The 18889-nt window shown below is 44.2% G+C and overlaps 2 protein-coding genes and 1 pseudogene across 2 annotated transcripts in view; 1 reads left to right on the top strand and 2 right to left on the bottom strand.

Annotated features, from left to right (window-relative positions):
* Positions 1–11575, bottom strand: part of ZNF774 (zinc finger protein 774) — a 42702-nt gene extending 31127 nt beyond the window's left edge. Inside the window, 1 exon segment of the mRNA XM_064376271.1 lies at positions 11540–11575. The gene's annotated coding sequence lies outside the window, so the exon portion shown is untranslated.
* Positions 1–18889, top strand: part of LOC105724930 (gamma-aminobutyric acid receptor-associated protein-like 1) — a 41563-nt pseudogene that overhangs the window by 10046 nt on the left and 12628 nt on the right.
* The window catches only part of LOC135274901 (amyloid-beta A4 precursor protein-binding family A member 2-like), a 59820-nt gene continuing 57959 nt past the window's right edge, over positions 17029–18889 (bottom strand). Inside the window, exon 7 of the mRNA XM_064376272.1 lies at positions 17029–17116. The gene's annotated coding sequence lies outside the window, so the exon portion shown is untranslated. The remainder of the gene's footprint in view (positions 17117–18889) is intronic.

Raw genomic sequence — 18889 nt, 5'->3', positions numbered from 1 at the left:
TCGTTTTTGTTTTTGTTTTGAGACGGAGTTTCCCTCTTGTTACCCAGGCTGGAGTGCAGTGGCGCGATCTCGGCTCACCGCGACCTCCGTCTCCTGGGTTCAAGCAATTCTCCTGCCTCAGCCTCCCGAGTAGCTGGGACTACAGGTGTGCGCCACGATGCCCAGCTAATTTTTGTATTTTTAGTAGAGACGGGGTTTCACCATGTTGACCAGGATGGTCTCGATCTCTTGACCTCGTGATCCACCTGTCTCAGCCTCCCAAAGTGCTGGGATTATAGGCGTGAGCCACTGTGCCCAGCCACATTTTTTTTTAGTAGAGATGAGGCCTCACCATGTGGCCCAGACTGGTCTCAAACTCCTGGGCTCAGACAATCTTCCTGCCTCAGTCTCTGGAGTAGCTGGGTAGCTGGGACCACAGGCATGAGCTACTGCACCCAACTGAATGTACCGTTTTTGTTTATCCATTCATCAATGAATGTGGGAGCTTACATTTGAAATACATATTCTGATTCAGCGGGTCTAGCATGGGGCTTGCAATTGTGCTTTTCTACCAAGTTCCCAGGTATTGCTTAAGAAACTGCTGGTTCAAGGACCACACTCTGAGTAGTGAAGATTTAGACACTTAAGTCTACATTGTAGAGCACAGTGATTTAAGATATCAATGTAGGCTGAGCGTGGTGGCTCATGCCTGTAATCCCAGCACTTTGGGAGGCTGAGGTGGGCGGATTGCCTGAGCTCAGGAGTTCCAGTCCAGCCTGGGCAACACGGTGAAACCCCATCTCTACTAAAATACAAAAAATTAGCCGGGTGTGGCGGTGTGCACCTGTAATCCCAGCTACTTGGGAGGCTGAGGCAGGAGAATCACTTGAACGCAGGAGGCAGAGGTTGCAGTGAGCCGAGATCACACCACTGCACTCCAGCCTGGACAACAGAGCAAGACTCCATTTCCAAAAAAAAAAAAAAAGGGATATCAATGTAGTCATGAATCTGGAACATACTGGTTAAACACACTCATATATATAAACACTTTATTTTTAAACAAGCAGGAATGAAACCATGCTGTTGATATTATTTAGTAGCTTGCTTCTTTAACTTAACTATATTTATGAACATAATGATTCATGCAAACAAATCCACAAAAGCATCATGACTCAGCAGATCTAAATACAACCAAACTGATTCCCAGCCTGGTTTCTGCTGAAGCATTTCATTACATTTCCTGATTATCAAGGCTAAAGAGGTATTGATTTTTTTTTTTTTTTTTTGAGAAGGAGTCTAGCTCTGTCATGCAGGCTGGAGTACAATGGCGCAATCTCTGTTCACTGCAACCTCTGCCTCCTGGGTTCAAGCGATTCTCCTGCCTCAACCTCCCCAGTAGCTGGGATTATAGGCGCCTGCCACCATGCCTAGCTAATTTTTGTATTTTTTACTAGAGATGGGATTTCACTGTGTTGACCAGGCTGGTCTTGAACTCCTGACCTCAAGTGATCTGCTCACCTCGGCCTCGCAACGTGCTGGGATTATAAGTGTGAGCCACGACGCCTGACCTGAGGTATTGATTTTTAGCATTGAGCTCTGACTTAACCAAAGCCATTGCTCACATGAATACGTGAAAGAACTTTGTTTCACAGCCTGGCCTTGACCTTAGCAAACATTTCAACACTGATACCCATAAGCAACAAATGGTCATATTAATGGTAATTGTAATGCATGTAATTGTAATTAAACACAATGAGAATGCAACATCCCCAGCTTATGAATTTGCTGATTGCTCTTCCTTATTGGGGGTCTTTCTCAAAGGAGATGGGTAGTGCCTCTTTTGTGAGAACATTTCTGGGCCAAGGATACCAAGAGACATGTTGGTACACATCAGCCTAAATAAATTACCTTATTTCATCTAGAAGGCCACTTATGTACCACCAAGAAAGAGAATAACACTGCCAATTAAACTCTGATATTCTGTCAATGGTGAGATGAATCCTGATTTCAATGATGTTAAAAAGGTAATAAAATGGCTGGGCACGGTGGCTCAAGCCTGTAATCCCAGCACCTTAGGAGGCAGAGGTGGGCAGACCACCTGAGGTTAGGAGTTTGAAACCAGCCTGGCTAACACTGTGAAACCCCATCTCTACTAAAGATAGAAGAATTAGCCAGGCATAGCGGTGGGTGTCTGTCATCCTAGCTACTCAGGAGGCTGAGGCAGGAGAATCGCTTGAACCTGGTGGGTGAAGATTGCAGGGAGCCGAGATTGTGCCACTGCACTCCAGGCTGGGCGACAGAGCGAGACTCCATCTCAAAAAAAAGAAAAGGTAACAAAATGTACATCTCAGAATGAATGAAATGTGCCAGTGTTCCCACCTGTACCAGACTGGTTGTTATGTTGTTTTTTGTTTGAGGCAGGATCTTGATGTGTCACCCATGCTGGAGTGTAGAGGCATGATTATGGCTCACTGCAGCCTCAGTGTTTGAGGCTCAAATGATCCTCACACCTCAGCCCCTAGAGTGGCTGGGGCTACAGACATCCACCACACCCAGCTAATTAAAAAAAAAAATTGTTTATAAAGACAGTGCTGTCTCTATGTTGCCCAGACTGGTCTCGAACTCTTGGGCTCAAGTGCTCCTCCTGCCTCAGCCTCTCAAAGTGCAGGGATTATAGGCATGAGCCACCAGGCCTGGCCCTGTATCCGACTCACTTTACGTGCCATTACGAATCCTGCACTTGCCTTGCTCTCTAGCCAGAACTCTAGCAATGACTTGCTCTGTGGTGGCTACTACAGGCTCCTCCTCTCACATGAGGGCATGACACAGCAGCACCTGGCCTTGTCCCAGCGTCTCTGCTCCTGTTTTCCTGCCATGTGGGTTTCCTGTTGCTATGGCTATGAGAGGCCCTGTGGACCATCTCAAAACCCATGGATGCACAGTGGCTTACCCTCCAGGCTGGTGCTTGGCCATAGAGGCAGACACTGCTGTCTTGGATTCTGGCTTTCTCCATTTGCTAGAGGAGTTGGGCAGCTCAGCTCATAAGAGAAGAGGAGTCGACACCCCGAGGGACAAACTTTGACAATAGGAGATGGCAGCCTATAGATAAATGTATTCCTCTCCTTTCCCCCTCCCAACCCGGGCCTCTCCCTGTCATTCCACAGACTGTGCAGAGATACAGCAGCTTACTCTGGCTTCTGGGACTTGCTTCCCCTATGCAAGCTCAACTGCTTCGTCTAAGAGTGAGCTTGCCTAAGCTGTGGCCAAGACCGTCTTGCATGCTTTGGTGTTGACTTGTCCTCATGTTTGACTTGTTCCCCGTTTCCCTTCACTTTTGCCTCCCTAGGATTCTACGCTCCCGTAAAGTATTACTCTATAAGCTTTGCCTCAAGCTCTGTTTTTTAAGGAACCCAGGCTAAGACACCAACTCAACTGATACATTTTGTGGGAATGTGGTCATGTACTAATGCAAATAGGGAAAATAGAAGGGGTGTGAAAAGAGAGGAGAGATAGCAGAGGCATTCTGGAGTTTTCCAAGATGTCAGAATCAGGATTTAATAATTTTTTTTTTTTTTTGAAATAGAGTCTTGCTCTGTCTCCCAGGCTGGAGTATAATGATGCAATCTCGTCACACTGCAACCTCTGCCTCCCAGGTTCAAGCAGTTCTCCTGCCTCACCCTCCCAAGTAGCTGAGATTACAGGCTCGTGACACCACGCCTGGCTAATTTTGTATTTTTAGTAGAGATGGGGTTTCACCATGTTGGCCAGGCTGGTCTCGAACTCCTGACCTCACGTGATCCGCCCACCTCGGCCTCCCAAAGTGCTGGGATTACAGGCGTGAGCCACCGTGCCCAGCCAGGACTTAATAGCTTTTACTCACAAAAGGCAGTAGATATAGAAGATCTCTTTATGCTCAGATATAACAGCTACTATTTGCCATTAAAAGGAAAGAGTGGCTCCAACATGTGACTTCTTAGAGACTAATTGTAATAATAAGAATGAATGATAATAATAGCTCCTTTGACCCAGCATTTCCACTTCTAAGAATTTATCCTAGAGACACTTATGAATGTACACAAAGATGTGTATACAAGACAGTATTACACTGTTTGTCATATGTTTGTAGTAACAAAAGAGTAGAACAGCCAGGCGTGGTGGCACACGCCTGTAGCCCCTGCTATTCAGAAGGTTGAGATGGGAGAGTCCCTTGAGCCCAGGAGTTCAAGACTACAGTACACTATGATGTCATCTGTGATACTGATGTCATCTGTGAATGGCCACTGCACTCCAGCCTGAGTAATGAGGCCCCATCTCTTAAAAAAAATAATAAATGGAAACAACCCAAATGTCAATCAATAGGAGACGGTCTAAATGAATTATGATTCCCAGGCCATGAAACAGTATGTAGCCATTAAAAATAATGAAGTTGGGGGCCGGGCGCAGTGGCTCACACCTATAATCCCAGCACTTTGGGAGGCCGAGGTGTGTGGATCACGAGGTCAAGAGACCGAGACCATCCTGGTCACCAAGGTGAAACCCCGTCTCTACTAAAAAATACAAAAATTAGCTGGGCATGGTGGCACACGCCTGTAGTCCCAGCTTCTCGGGAGGCTGAGGCAGGAGAATTGCTTGAACCCAGGAGGCGGAGGTTGCGGTGAGCTGAGATCGCACCATTGCACTCCAGCCTGAGTAACAAGAGTGAAACTCCGTCTCAAAAAAAAAAATAATAATAATAATAATGAGGTTGGGTGGGTGCAGTGGCTCACACCTGTAATCCCTGCACTTGGGAAGCGTGAGGCAGGCAGATCGTTTGAGGACAGGAGTTTGAGACAAGCCTGGCCAACATGGTGAAACCCCATCTCTACTAAAAACAAAGAATTAGCTAGGCGTGGTGGTAGGTTCCTGTAATCCCAGCTACTCAGGAGGCTGAGGCAGGAGATCACTCCAACCTGGGAGACAGAGCGAGACTTTGTCTCAAGAAAAAAAAATGTAACCTGAGAGACTGGTTCAGCCACGAAGGAGAGTGGGGGTCAGCCATGCCTCATCATACCTCGATGGCATTGACATCGACACAGACGCTAAGTCTGATGAGAAACATTTTACAACCTATACTCTCTGAAGGCTTCCTCTGTAAATAAGAACTTTGGCCTCTGCATTGCTTTCTGGTCTCCAGAAAGGAAATCAGACCTTTCCTTTCCATTTACACCAGATCTTTAGATAAACTCAACCAATTGTCAACCAGAGAATTTTTTTTTCTTTTTCTTTTTTTTTTTCCTCAGAGTTACTTATCCTCACGCAACCAGAGAATTTTTAAACCTACTCATAACCTGGAACCTACGCCCGCTTCCAATTGTCCCGCCTTTCCGAACCAAACCCATGTATTTCTTAAACGTATTTGATTGAAGTCTCATGTGTCTCTAAAATGTATAAAGCCAAGCTGCACTCTGACCACCTTACGTACATGGTCTCAGGACCTCCTGAGGGCTGAGTCATGGGCCACGGTCACTCATATTTGGCTCAATAAGTGTCTTCAAATATGTTACAGAGTTGGACTCTTTTCATTGACATTATCTAATTCCCTAATTTTTACTGAGTGCTCATTGTTGCCTGTCTCACTCTGTGATGTGGGAACTATTACTATTCTCATTTTGCAAGGAGAAAACTGAGGTATAAGAGGTAAAGTGACTTTCTCAGGGCCACACAGCTGCAGCAGCTGAGCCAGGATTCAAAACCAGATCCATTTCCAAGATCTAGGGGGACCAACCCATCGTGGTTTGCATGGGACTTTCCTGGTTTTTGCAATGAAAGTCTCACATTCTGGGAAATCTTTAAAAACTGTCCCAATTTCAAAATTGAAAGGCTACATCCTTTCAATTTTGCATGAAAGTCTGTATCCTTTTGATTTTACAAACTCTCTCAGCCCTAGGCAACTGGGATTGTTAGTTATCCTACTGAAGTCCTGGATCTCGGCCACTTTGCTCTGCTACCTCCCTTATGAACAAACACTGTCTTCATACAGCAAACAAGTGTCCTTTCTAGAAAGGTCCATTTAGTGGCACCTAAAAAAAAAAAAATTTATGCTTTTTACTGTTGATTTTGCTTTTCATATTTTTATTTATTTATTTATTTTTTGAAACGGAGTCTTGCTCTGTCACCTAGGCTGGAATGCAATGGCGTGACCTCTATCTTCTGGGTTCAAGTGATTGTCCTACCTCAGCCTCTGGAGTAGCTGGGACTACAGGTGTGCGATGCCACACCCAGCTAATTTTTATATTTTTAGCAGAGATGAGCTTTCACCATGTTGGCCAGGCTGGTCTTGAACTCCTCACCTCAAAAGATCCGCCCACCTCAGCTTCCCAAAATGCTGGGATTACAGGTGCGAGCCACTGTGCCTGGCTGATTTTGCTTTTTAAATGCAAAAGTGCTGAAGTGTGGTGCAGTGCTGAAGTGTTATCTAGTGTTTATATGATCAAGAAGGCTGTGATGGGACGTGCCTGACAGATGCAGTTAGGTAAGCTTCATTCAGACATGAGTCTGAATTGGCTTAGCTAGTACTGCTGCCTCAGATGATTCAAAATGTATCATAGCGTTACTTTTTTTTTTTTTTTTTTTTTTGAGACGGAATCTTGCTCTGTAGGCCAGGCTAGGGTACAGTGACATGATCTGGGCTCACTGCAACCTCTGTCTCCTAGGTTCAAGCGATTCTCCTGCCTCAGCCTCCCGAGTAGCTGGAATTACAGGCACATGCCACCAGCCCAGCTAATTTTTTCTATTTTTAGTAGAGACAGGGTTTCACCCTGTTAGCCAGGATGGTCTCAAACTCCTGACCTCATAATCTGCCCACCTCAGCTTCCCAAAGTGCTGGGGATTACAGGCGTGAGCCACTGTGCCCGGCCAAAAATGTTGATTTTACAGGCAAGTTCTACAGATCAGGACACTTCAGGAGAATTTCAAAAATACAAGCTACAGCCTGGGCACAGTGGCTGACACCTGTAATCTTAGCACTTTGGGAGACCAAGATGGGCGAATGGATCGCTTGACTCCAGGAGTTCAAGACCAGCCTGGGCAACATAGGGAGACCCTATCTCCACAAATAAAAAATTAGCTGGGCATGGTTTCTCCAACCTGTAGTCCCAGGTACTTGGGAGGCTGAGGTGGGAGGACCGTTTGAGTCTGGGAGGTCAAGACTTCTGTGAGCTATGATTGCGCTACTGAACTCCAGCCTGGGCAACAGAGAGGGACCCTGTCTCAAAACAAAAAACAAAAAGTTATACAAGGCCAGGCATGGTGGCTCACATCTGTAATTCCAACACTCTGGGAGGCCTAAGCAAGCAGATCACTACTTGAGGTCAGGAGTTCAAGACCAGCCTGGCCAAAATGGTAAAACCTCACCTCTACCAAAAAAAATACAAAAATTAACTGGGCGTGGCAGTACATGCCTGTAGTCCCAGCTACTCAGGAGGCTGAGGTGGGAGAATTGCTTGAACCTGAGAAGCAGAGGTTGCAGTGAGCTGAGATCACGCCACTGCACTCCAGCCTGGAAGACAGAGCAAGACTCCGTCTCAAAGAAAAAAAATAAAACGCAACTTGCTTGTGTGTATATGAAGCGAATCAAACACGCGGTAGTAAAAGCCCATTAAGGGAACAGCCTTTGGCAGCAGACCATTCCCTGAGGATGCTTCCATCTCCAGGCCATGTGGCTCTGTAAATTAGTGGCGTCAATATTTGTAGCAAGTGTGCCTTGGGAGCATTAGTCTGGTTTGACAAGCTGGTATCGTAAAGCCACTTTTGCTTGCCAAGAGTCACTGCTTTTACTGAGGGTACAAGATTTTTTTTCTTTCTAATGGTCAACTAATTATTTTAGAGATAATTTTCTTCCTATAAACCAAATAGCCGGAGGGCTACAAATGTATATGCATGTATACGTGTGTGGATGTACTGAAATTTTTCCCTTCCTTGTTTTTCCTTCCAATCTTTATAGTTAGTCTTTACTTGGGACAGAGTATGTTTTAGAGGGGATTTATCTCCATCCATCAGAAGGAAATTGAAACATTTCTTGAAACAAATGATAATGGAAACAATGTACCAAAACCTTCGGGATACACAAAAGCAATGCTAAGAGGGAAGTTTATGGCAATAAACACTTACTTTAAAAAAGTAGAAAAACATCAAATAAACAACAGTGCATTATTTTTTTCAGACCGAGTGTGCTAAGTGTGCTACATGCCTAATGCTTTCCACTACCATCTCATTTAATCCTCAGCACCTCTGCGAGGAAAACACTAACTTCCTTTTTAATTTAAAGAAACCAAGACTTAGAGATACAAAGTAGCTGAATGGTGACCAGTGTAGCTGAGGCCGGAAGCCAGTTTGAATTTAAGGAGCCTTTTTTTTTTTTTTGAGACAGAGTGTTGCTCTGTCACCCAAGCTGGAGGGCAGTGGCGCCATCTCAGCTCACTGCAGGCTCTGCCTCCTGTGTTCAAGTGTTTCCCATGCCTCAGCCTCCCCAGTAGCAGGGACTACTGGCATGTGCCACCATACCAGGCTAATTACTTTTCCTTTGGTATTTTTAGTAGAGATGAGATTTCGCCATGTTGTCCAGGCTGATCTCAAACTCCTGACCTCAAGTGATCCTCCTGCCTCAGCATCCCAAAGTGCTGGGATTACAGGCGTGGGCCACCGTGCCTGGCTTAAGGAGTGTCTTATACAACTGTCTCTTTCCCTATGATTAGGAGGCTCCATGCCTCTAGCTGGGATGATGATGTCCAGAGCTGGGAGGATCCCAAGGCTACCCACCTCTAAAAGTCAGAGGGCAGGAAGCAAGAAACAGCGATGGCAAAAATAAATCACAAATTGTGCGACGGGGCCAGCATTCTGTGATTTTTGTGGTGCGTGGCTCTGTGTTTAATAGAGACAGGGTCTTGCTTTGTCACCCAGGCTGGAGTTCAGTGGTACAGTCACAGCCCATGGTAACCTCAAACTCCTGGACTCAAGCAATCCTATCTCCTCAGCCTCCTGTGTAGCTGGCACTACAGATGTGTGCCACCATGCCTGGCTGATTTTTTAACTTCTTTTGTAGAGATGGGGGTCTCACTATGTTGCTCAGGCTGGTCTCAAACTCTTAGCATTCAGCCTTACTTTAGGAGGGTCTTGTATTTGTATTTGTTTTAAACTGGTAAAGAGCTTTGAATGCTTACTAAGTGGAAAGCTTTGTGTATTTATTTATTTTGAGACAGAGTCTCATTCTGTTGCCCAGGCCGAAGTGCAGTGGCACGATTTTGGCTCACTGCAACCTCCACTTCTTGGGTTCAAGCGATTCTCATGCCTCAGTTTCCCAAGCAGCTGGGATTACAGGCTCCCGCCACCATGCCCAGCTAGTTTTTGTATTTTTAGTATAGATAAGGTTTCATCATGTTGGCCAGGCTGGTCTTGAACTCCTGACCTCAGGTGATCCACCCACCTCAGTCTCCCAAAGTGCTGGGATTACAGGCATGAGCCACCTGTAATTACATGCCCGGCTCAAAAGCTTTGTGTTTTTAAAGATGTTAGACATGTTTTTTTCTTTTCCTGTTTTTCTTTTTTTTAAGACAGAGTTTTGCTCTGTCACTAGGCCCCAGGCTGGGGTTCAGTGACACAGTCTCAGCTCACTGCAACCTCCGCCTCCTGGGTTCAGGCATTTCTCCTGCCTCAGCCTCCCGAGTAGCTGGGACTACAGGTGTGCATCACCACGCCCAGCTAATTTTTGTATTTTAGTAGAGACGGGATTTCACGATGTTGGCCAGGATGGTCTCGATCTCTTGACCTCATGGTTCTCCCGCGTCAGCCTCCCAAAGGGCTGCAATTACAGACGTGAGCCACCGGGCCCCACAGACGTGTATTAAAAAAAAAAAAAAAAAAAAAAAAAAAAAAAAGGCCGGGCGCGGTGGCTCAAGCCTGTAATCCCAGCACTTCGGGAGGCCGAGGCGGGTGGATCACGAGGTCAAGAGATCGAGACCATCCTGGTCAACATGGTGAAACCCCGTCTCTACTAACACAAAAAATTAGCTGGGCATGGTGGCGCGTGCCTGTAATCCCAGCTACTCAGGAGGCTGAGGCAGGAGAATTGCCTGAACCCAGGAGGCGGAGGTTGCGGTGAGCCGAGATCGCGCCATTGCACTCCAGTCTGGGTAACGAGCGAAACTCCGTCTCAAAAAAAAAAAAAAAAAAAAAAAAAAAAAAAAAAAAACATTAAAAATGTAGGAGACTAAAAGAAACTTTTTCCAAAAAAAAAAAAAATCATTGTGATTATTTCATTTCATTGGAATGTTGGATAATACAGTCTGGTCATCGTCAAGCATGCTATGGATTTGAGGTAATAAAGTTTTAAAGTTTTTCAAATGAAACCCAGCCCTGCCCCTCTCCTGGAGTGAGTGGGGGCAGCTGGTGCATGGGCAGCCTTCATTGTGACTTCTCTGAAATATGCTGAGATTTGCTTGATGAAAAGATAATTGAGTTTAATTTTTGTAAATGTACCATGCATACTAAAAATGAATGTTGTTCCACATCCCCTCATCTGCCATCATCAGAGATAAAGGATGGATGATGGCTCCATGGATGTGATGGAGATGCTTTACTATTGGGACCTTCTGCATCCTTCTGATGTTTTGTTGCTTAGAATATGAATGGGGGAGAGAGGGCTGTGGAGCCTCCCACTCTGCTTGTGTTTGAGGTTCTTCCTGCCATCCTGCCATCATTTGCTTCTTATGTTTTGCAGCCAAGACTGACTGTGAGAAACCCTGGGAACTCAGGAAGGAAGGAGCCACTCAGAAGCAGGGACAGGGAGCTGCTGGGAAAGACCAGAAGTCAGGTCTGTGATAGTTCCAGAGAGGACCTGTGCTTAGGAGTCAAGTAGGGGCCTTGAGATGGGGGAGGGGCACTGGAGGACACAGGTGTTCCATGGAATGTCCATTGTGAGGTACCATGTTCTGGGGCCAGGGATTGGGGGAGAGGGAGTATAAAGCCCCAGGGTTGCTTAGGCAGTGCCCAGACAGGAGAAGGTTTGGTGGAAACCAGAGCTCTGGTCTCCATCTAATTGCTCCTGAGCCTCCTTCTTTCTTGACCCACATATCCTGTTGCTTCCCTGATAGACTTTCTCCCAGACTTGTAGCTGAACCTCCCACTCTCGCTTGAAGATTTAGTTTAAACCAGATCCTTTCCCAGACCGCTTTCTACTCCCCCTCCAGCGGGTGCCCAACAGTCTCCTTCCCCCCCTTCCCCTTCTCTCCCATCCCTCTCTCCAACTCAGATCCCACCCCATCCCCATCCCCTTCCTTCCCCCAGCCCTAAGCCACCGCCATCTGTCCTGGCCACCTTAGGGCACCCTGAGAAGACCAGGAGATGAAGGTGCAGTGGCTGCTCTTTTGGCTCCTCCTGTTGGAGTTTCCCAGCCATCAATCCCCCCTTGTGAGTAGATACTGGACCCTCAGGGTTTCTTCCTTGTAATTGGGCTGTGTCATGTGGCACATTACAAAGTGCAGGGCTGTAATTTCAGTGCTTTGTGGGGTTAAGGTGGGCAGATTACCTGAGTCCAGAAGTTCAAGACTAGCTTGGGCATCATAGCCAAACCCCAACTCTACAAAAGATTCCAAAAAAGATGAGTCAGGCCTGGTGGCTCATGGCTGTAGTCTCAGCTACTGGAGAGGCTGAGGTGGGAGGATCGCTTGGGCTCAGGAGTCGGAGGTTGCAGTGAGCCAACATTGCCCACTGCACTTTTGTCTCAAACAAAATGAAACAAAACAAAGTGAAATGTCATTTGAGTTTTGTGTCATCTGGTTTGATGACTTTTTAGGAAATTGTGTCATCCCTGTCTTCTGCTCTTGGGGGCTGCCTCTAGGGAGTCTGTGTCCAGTCAGTGCAGTGGGAGCTGAGAAGCCCATCAGATGCAGAGGAAAGGGCTGCACCTGCTGGGAGATTTGCAATGCGGGAGTCACTAGGAGTGACAGGACCAGGATGTGAATGACTGTATTTTCCTTGGTTTGTAAAGTGTGTATGGTGTAAGTCATTGATTGACCCAAAGAAGAAAGTGTCTTCAAGTCCTTATGTTATCCAAATATAAAGAAATAACAGGCCTGGTGTAGTGGCTCACTCCTATAATTGGGAGGCTGAGGTCAGGAGTTCCAGACCAGCCTGACCAACATGGTGAAACCCTGTCTCTAATAAAAATATAGAAATTAGCTGGGCATAGTGGCAGACACCTGTAATGCCATCTACTCTAAAGGCTGAGGCAGGAGAACGGCTTGAATCCAAGTGTCAGAGGTTGCAGCGAGCCGAGATTGTGCCATTGCACTCCAGCCCGGGCAACTGAGTGGGACACTGTATAAAAAAAAAAAAATGTTTTTTTTCTTTTGGTTGGTAATTTTTCTTTTTTTGAGACAAAGTTTCCCTCTCATCTTCCAGGCTGGAGTGCAATGGTGCGATCTTAGCTCACTGAGACCTCTGTCTCCCTAGTTCAAGTGATTCTGCCGCCTCAGCCTCCTGAGTAGCTGGGATTCCAGGACCTTGCCACCACACCTGGCTAATTTTTGTATTTTTAGTCGAGACAAGGTTTCACCATGTTGGCCAGGCTGGTCTGGAACTCCTGAACTCAGGTGATCCACCGGTTTCAGCATTCTCACAGTGCTAGGATTACAGGCATGGGCCACTGTGCCTGGCCTTTTTGTGATTTTTTTTAGATCATCAGCTATTTTTAGTGTTAATGTATTTTATGTGTGGCCTAAGACAACTTTTCTGCTTTTAATATTGCCCAAGGAAGCCATAAAATTGGATATCCCTGCTTTACATCAAGAAAAAAACACACTCTACATTTGGAATGCCTCAAAACACTACCAGCCATGCAAAAACCATGAGACTGGTAACTTCCAATCTGTTTTGAAACAGTGGAATCCCCTGGTGATATCTGAGGGGTGTGGTTTCCTCTTGGAGGAGGTTGATGGTTTCTAAAGATTATTATTATTTACTGAAATATTATCAATGTCATTGACCTTTTCATTATTTCGACTATTATTATTCCAGGTGGTCAGGTATCTACTTGATTATTTGTATCTTCGGCATGACTTTCGTCATGTTCTGTGGAGACTTATTATTGCTCTGTTGCTGGGAGATACTACAGTTGGCCTTTTCTTCCAAAGAATTATCTTCTGTGTGAGTATACTAACTTCCTGTGGAGGTATACTTGTTATCACAAAGAAGAAATTATTTAAAACAATTCATGGTTCAGGATTTTATTATGAATATTTGGTTTTACCAAAAACGTCAGGGAAATGATTTATTAGCGTAAGAACTATAAAAATATCTGCCATTTACATTATGAAAATTAAATAGGTTGATGTTTGTTTAATAGAATGTCAACAGAGCTTTGGGTCAAAAATAAGTGCTTTTTTTTAAACCTTTGTGGTCTTTATCAGAAGTGGAGTATGAAGTTTTGGCACTTAAACAGGAAATTCTGTCTAAATTTTTCTGCTTTATAATTCTATTGTATGGCTGGAAGGAAAGCTTTCACTGTCCTCTCTAATGGTTCACTGCAGAAATGAACTAACAACAGACAGCTTAACAGGAGAAGAAAAGCATAGAACAGGCATAAACATGGGAACCAGGCAAAAAATGAGACCGCAAGAAGGGTCAGATGGTTAAAGAGCACCCTTTTTTCAGGGGCGAGGGAGATAGATGGAGATGGAGGCAATTTATTGGGACAGCAAATGAATTTTAAAGGAAATGAAAGAGTCCAAGGAACAAACGGTTGGCCTGAGACAAAGTTCCTCTGAGATCATAGGGACAAGGTGACAAACTGCAGGAAGGTGAAGGGCAGAGCTGCACTGCATCTCATGATGCAGAGAAAGCCCCAGAAAATCTGTTGGAACTGCCCTTCAGATAATCAATGAAAAGTGTGTCTGGGCAGGGTAATGTTGAATGATATCATCAAAGTGCATGTTCCCAGTTGCAGGTAGAGAGGGATCAGTATGTCCAAAGTCTGTACTTGATAGGAATTTGGCTGCTAAGTTGTGCCATCATTTGCGCTTTTTTGCCCATTGAGTAAATTGAGTTCTACATTTTCCCTTGCCTTTCATGATCAGTAGAGGTCGGGAGTTCCAGACCAGCCTGACCAACATGGTGAAACCCTGTCTCTACTAAAAATATAGAAATAAGCTGGGCATAGTGGCAGGCACCTGTAATTCCAGCTACTCTAAAGGCTGAGGCAGGAGAATGGCTTGAATCCAAGTGTCAGAGGTTGCAACGAGCCGAGATTGTGCCATTGCACTCCAGCCTGGGCAACTGAGTGGGATACTGTCTAAAAAAAAAAAAATTGTTTTTTTTTTTTGTTGGTAATTTTTCTTTTTTTGAGACAGTTTCCCTCTCATCTCCTGGGCTGGAGTGCAATGGTGCGATCTCAGCTCACTGAGACCTCTGCCTCCCTTGTTGAAGTGATTCTGCTGCCTCAGCCTCCTGAGTAGCTGGAAATCCAGGCCCTTGCCACCACACCTGGCTAATTTTTGTATTTTTAGTCGAGACAAGGTTTCACCATATTGGCCAGACTGGTCTGGAACTCCTGAACTCAGGTGATCCACCTGTTTCAGCATTCTCACAGTGCTAGGATTATAGGCATGGGTCACTGTGCCTGGCCTTTTGTGATTTTTTTCAGATCATCAACTGTTACTGGTGTTAATGTATTTTATGTGTGGCCTAAGACAACTTTTCTGCTTTTAATATTGCCCAAGGAAGCCATAAAATTGGATATCCCTGCTTTACATCAAGAAAAAAACACACTCTACATTTGGAATGCCTCAAAACACTACCAGCCATGCAAAAACCATGAGACTGCTAACTTCCAATCTGTTTTGAAACAGTGGAATCCCCTGGTGATATCTGAGGGGTGTGGTTTCCTCTTGGAGGAGGTTGATGGTTTCTAAAGATTATTATTATTTACTGAAATATTATCAATGTCATTGACCTTTTCATTATTTCAACTGTTACTATTCCAGGTGGTGAGGTTTGTACTTGATTATTTGTATCCTGAGAATGACCTTCTTGGCGTTCTGTGGAGAATTATGACTACTGTGTTTCTGAGACGTTCTAAAGCTGGCCTTTTCTTCCGAAGAATTATCTTCTGTGTGAGTATACTAACTTCCTGTGGAGGTATACTTGTAATCACAAAGAAGAAATTATTTAAAACAATTCATGGTTCTGGACTTTATCATGAATATTCAGTTTTACCAAAAACATCAGGGAAGTAATTTATTAGCGTAAGAATTATAAAAATATCTGCCATTGACATTATGAAAATTAAACAAGTTGATGTGTGTTTAATAGAATGTCAACAGAGCTTTGGGTCAAAAATAAGATTTTTTTTAAACCTTTGTGGTCTTTATCAGAAGTGGAGTATGAAGTTTTGGCACTTAAATAGGAAATTCCGTCTAAACTTTTCTGCTCTATAATTCTATTGTATGGCTGGAAGGAAAGCTTTCACTGTCTGCTCTAATGGTTCACTGCAGAAATGAACTAACAACAGACAGCTTAACAGGAGAAGAAAAGCATAGAAAAGGCATAAATGTGGGAACCAGGCAAAAAATGAGACCGCAAGAAGGGTCAGATGGTTAAAGAGCACCCTTTTTTAAGGGGCGAGGGAGATAGATGGAGATGGAGGCAATTTATTGGGACAGCAAATGAATTTTAAAGGAAATGAAAGAGTCCAAGGAACAAACAGTTGTCCTGAGACGAAGTTCCTCTGAGATCATAGGGACAAGGTGACAAACTGCAGGAAGGTGAAGGGCAGAGCTGCACTGCATCTCATGATGCAGAGAAAGCCCCAGAAAATCTGTTGGAACTGCCCTTCAGATAATCAATGAAAAGTGTGTCTGGGCAGGGTAATGTTGAATGATATCATCAAAGTGCATGTTCCCAGTTGCAGGTAGAGAGGGATCAGTATGTCCAAAGTCTGTACTTGATAGGAATTTGGCTGCTAAGTTGTGCCATCATTTGTGCTTTTTTGCCCATTGAGTAAATTGCGCTCTACATTTTCTCTAGCCTTTCATGATCAGTTGAGGGAAGGAGTTCCAGAACAGCCTAACCAACATGGTGAAACCCTGTCTCTACTAAAAATTTAGAAATTAGCTGGGCATAGTGGCAGACACCTGTAATGCCATCTACTCTAAAGGCTGAGGCAGGAGAATGGCTTGAATCCAAGTGTCAGAGGTTGCAGCGAGCCGAGATTGTGCCATTGCACTCCAGCCTGGGCAACTGAGTGGGCACTGTCTCAAAAAAAAAAAAATTTTTTTTTTTTTTTGTTGGTAATTTTTCTTTTTTTCAGACAGTTTCCCTCTCATCTCCTGGGCTGGAGTGCAATGGTGTGATCTCAGCTCACTGAGACCTCTGCTTCCCTAGTTCAAGTGATTCTGCTGCCTCAGCCTCCGGAGTAGCTGGAAATCCAGGCCCTCACCACCACACCTGGCTAATTATTGTATTTTTAGTCGAGACAAGGTTTCACCATGTTGGCCAGGCTGGTCTGGAACTCCTGAACTCAGGTGATCCACCGGTTTCAGCAATCTCACACTGCTAGGATTATAGTCATGGGCCACTGTGCCCGGCCTTTTTGTGATTTTTTTTAGATCATCAGCTGTTATTGGTGTTAATGTATTTTATGAGTGGCCTAAGACAACTTTTCTGCTTTTAATATTGCCCAAGGAAGCCATAAAATTGGATATCCCTGCTTTACATCAAGAAAAAAACACACTCTACATTTGGAATGCCTCAAAACACTACCAGCCATGCAAAAACCATGAGACTGGTAACTTCCAATCTGTTTTGAAACAGTGGAATCCCTTGGTGATATCTGAGGGGTGTGGTTTCCTCTTGGAGGAGGTTGAAGGTTTCTAAAGATTATTATTATTTACTGAAATATTATAAATGTCACTGACCTTTTCATTATTTTGACTGTTATTATTCCAGGCGGTCACTTTTCTACTTCATTATTTGTTTCCTGGGTATTACTTTCCTGGCATTCTGTTGATACTCACCATTACTATGTTTCTGGGAGTTTCTATAGTTGGCCTTTTCCTCCGAAGAATTATCTTCTGTGTGAGTATACTAACTTCCTGTGGAGGTATACCTGTAATCACAAAGAAGAAATTATTTAAAATAATTCATGCTTCTGGACTTTTTTATGACTATTCTGTTTTACAAAAATCATCAGGGAAATGATTTATTAGCATAAGAATTATAAAAATATCTGCATTTACTTTATGAAAAATAAATAGGTTGATGTTTGTTTAATAGAATGTCAACAGAGCTTTGGGTCAAAAATAAGTTTTTTTTTAAACCTTTGTGGTCTTTATCAGAAGTGGAGTATGAAGTTTTGACACTTAAATAAGAAATTCCGTCTAAACTTTTCTGCTTTATAATTCTATTGTATGGCTGGAAGGAAAGCTTTCACTGTCTGCTCTAATGGTTCACTGCAGAAATGAACTAACAACAGACAGCTTAACAGGAGAAGAAAAGCATAGGACAGGCATAAACGTGGGAGCCAGGCAAAAAATGAGACTGCAAGAAGGGTCAGATGGTTAAAGAGCACCCTTTTTTCAGGGGCGAGGGAGATAGATGGAGATGGAGGCAATTTATTGGGACAGCAAATGAATTTTAAAGGAAATGAAAGAGTCCAAGGAACAAACAGTTGGCCTGAGACAAAGTTCCTCTGAGATCATAGGGACAAGGTGACAAACTGCAGGAAGGTGAAGGGCAGAGCTGCACTGCATCTCATGATGCAGAGAAAGCCCCAGAAAATCTGTTGGAACTGCCCTTCAAATAATCAATGAAAAGTGTGTCTGGGCAGGGTAATTTTGAATGATATCATCAAAGTGCATGTTCCCAGTTGCAGGTAGAGAGGGATCAGTATGTCCAAAGTCTGTACTTGATAGGCATTTGGCTGCTAAGTTGTGCCATCATTTGTGGTTTTTTGTCCATTGGGTAAATTGCGCTCTACATTTTCTCTAGCCTTTCATGATCAGTTGATGTCGGGAGTTCCAGACCAGCCTGACCAACATGGTGAAACCCTGTCTCTACTAAAAATATAGAAATCAGCTGGGCATAATGGCAGACACCTGTAATGCCATCTACTCTAAAGGCTGAGGCAGGAGAATGGCTTGAATCCAAGTGTCAGAGGTTGCAGCGAGCCGAGATTGTGCCATTGCACTCCAGCCTGGGCAACTGAGAGGGACACTGTCTCAAAAAAAAAAAAAAACTTTTTTTTTTTCGTTGGTAATTTTTCTTTTTTTGAGACAAAGTTTCCCTCTTCTCTCCCAAGCTGGAGTGCAACGGTAAGATCACACCTCATTGAGGCATCTGCCTCAGCCTCCTGAGTAGCTGGTATTCCAGGCCGTTGCCACCACACCTGGCTAATTTTTGCATTTTTTAATCGAGAGAAGGTTTCACCATGTTGGCCATGCTGGTCTGGAACTCCTGAACTCAGGTGATCCACTGGCTTCAGCATTCTCACAGTGCTAGGATTACAGGCATGGGCCACTGTGCCTGGCCTTTTTGTGATTTTTTTTAGATCATCAGCTATTTTTAGTGTTAATGTAATTTATGTGTGGCCTAAGACAACTTTTCTGCTTTTAATATTGCCCAAGGAAGCCATAAAATTGGATATCCCTGCTTTACATCAAGAAAAAAACACACTCTACATTTGGAATGCCTCAAAACACTACCAGCCATGCAAAAACCATGAGACTGGTAACTTCCAATCTGTTTTGAAACAGTGGAATCCCCTGGTGATATCTGAGGGGTGTGGTTTCCTCTTGGAGGAGGTTGAAGGTTTCTAAAGATTGTTATTATTTACTGAAATATTATAAATGTCATTGACCTTTTCATTATTTTGATTATTGTT

Source organism: Aotus nancymaae, unplaced genomic scaffold (genome assembly GCF_030222135.1).
Source record: "Aotus nancymaae isolate 86718 unplaced genomic scaffold, 86718_ANA_hifiasm-v0.15.2.pri h1tg000014l, whole genome shotgun sequence".
NCBI lineage: Eukaryota > Metazoa > Chordata > Mammalia > Primates > Aotidae > Aotus > Aotus nancymaae.
The sequence above is the reverse complement of the archived record's forward strand: the minus strand, read 5'-3'. Positions and strand labels throughout refer to the sequence as shown.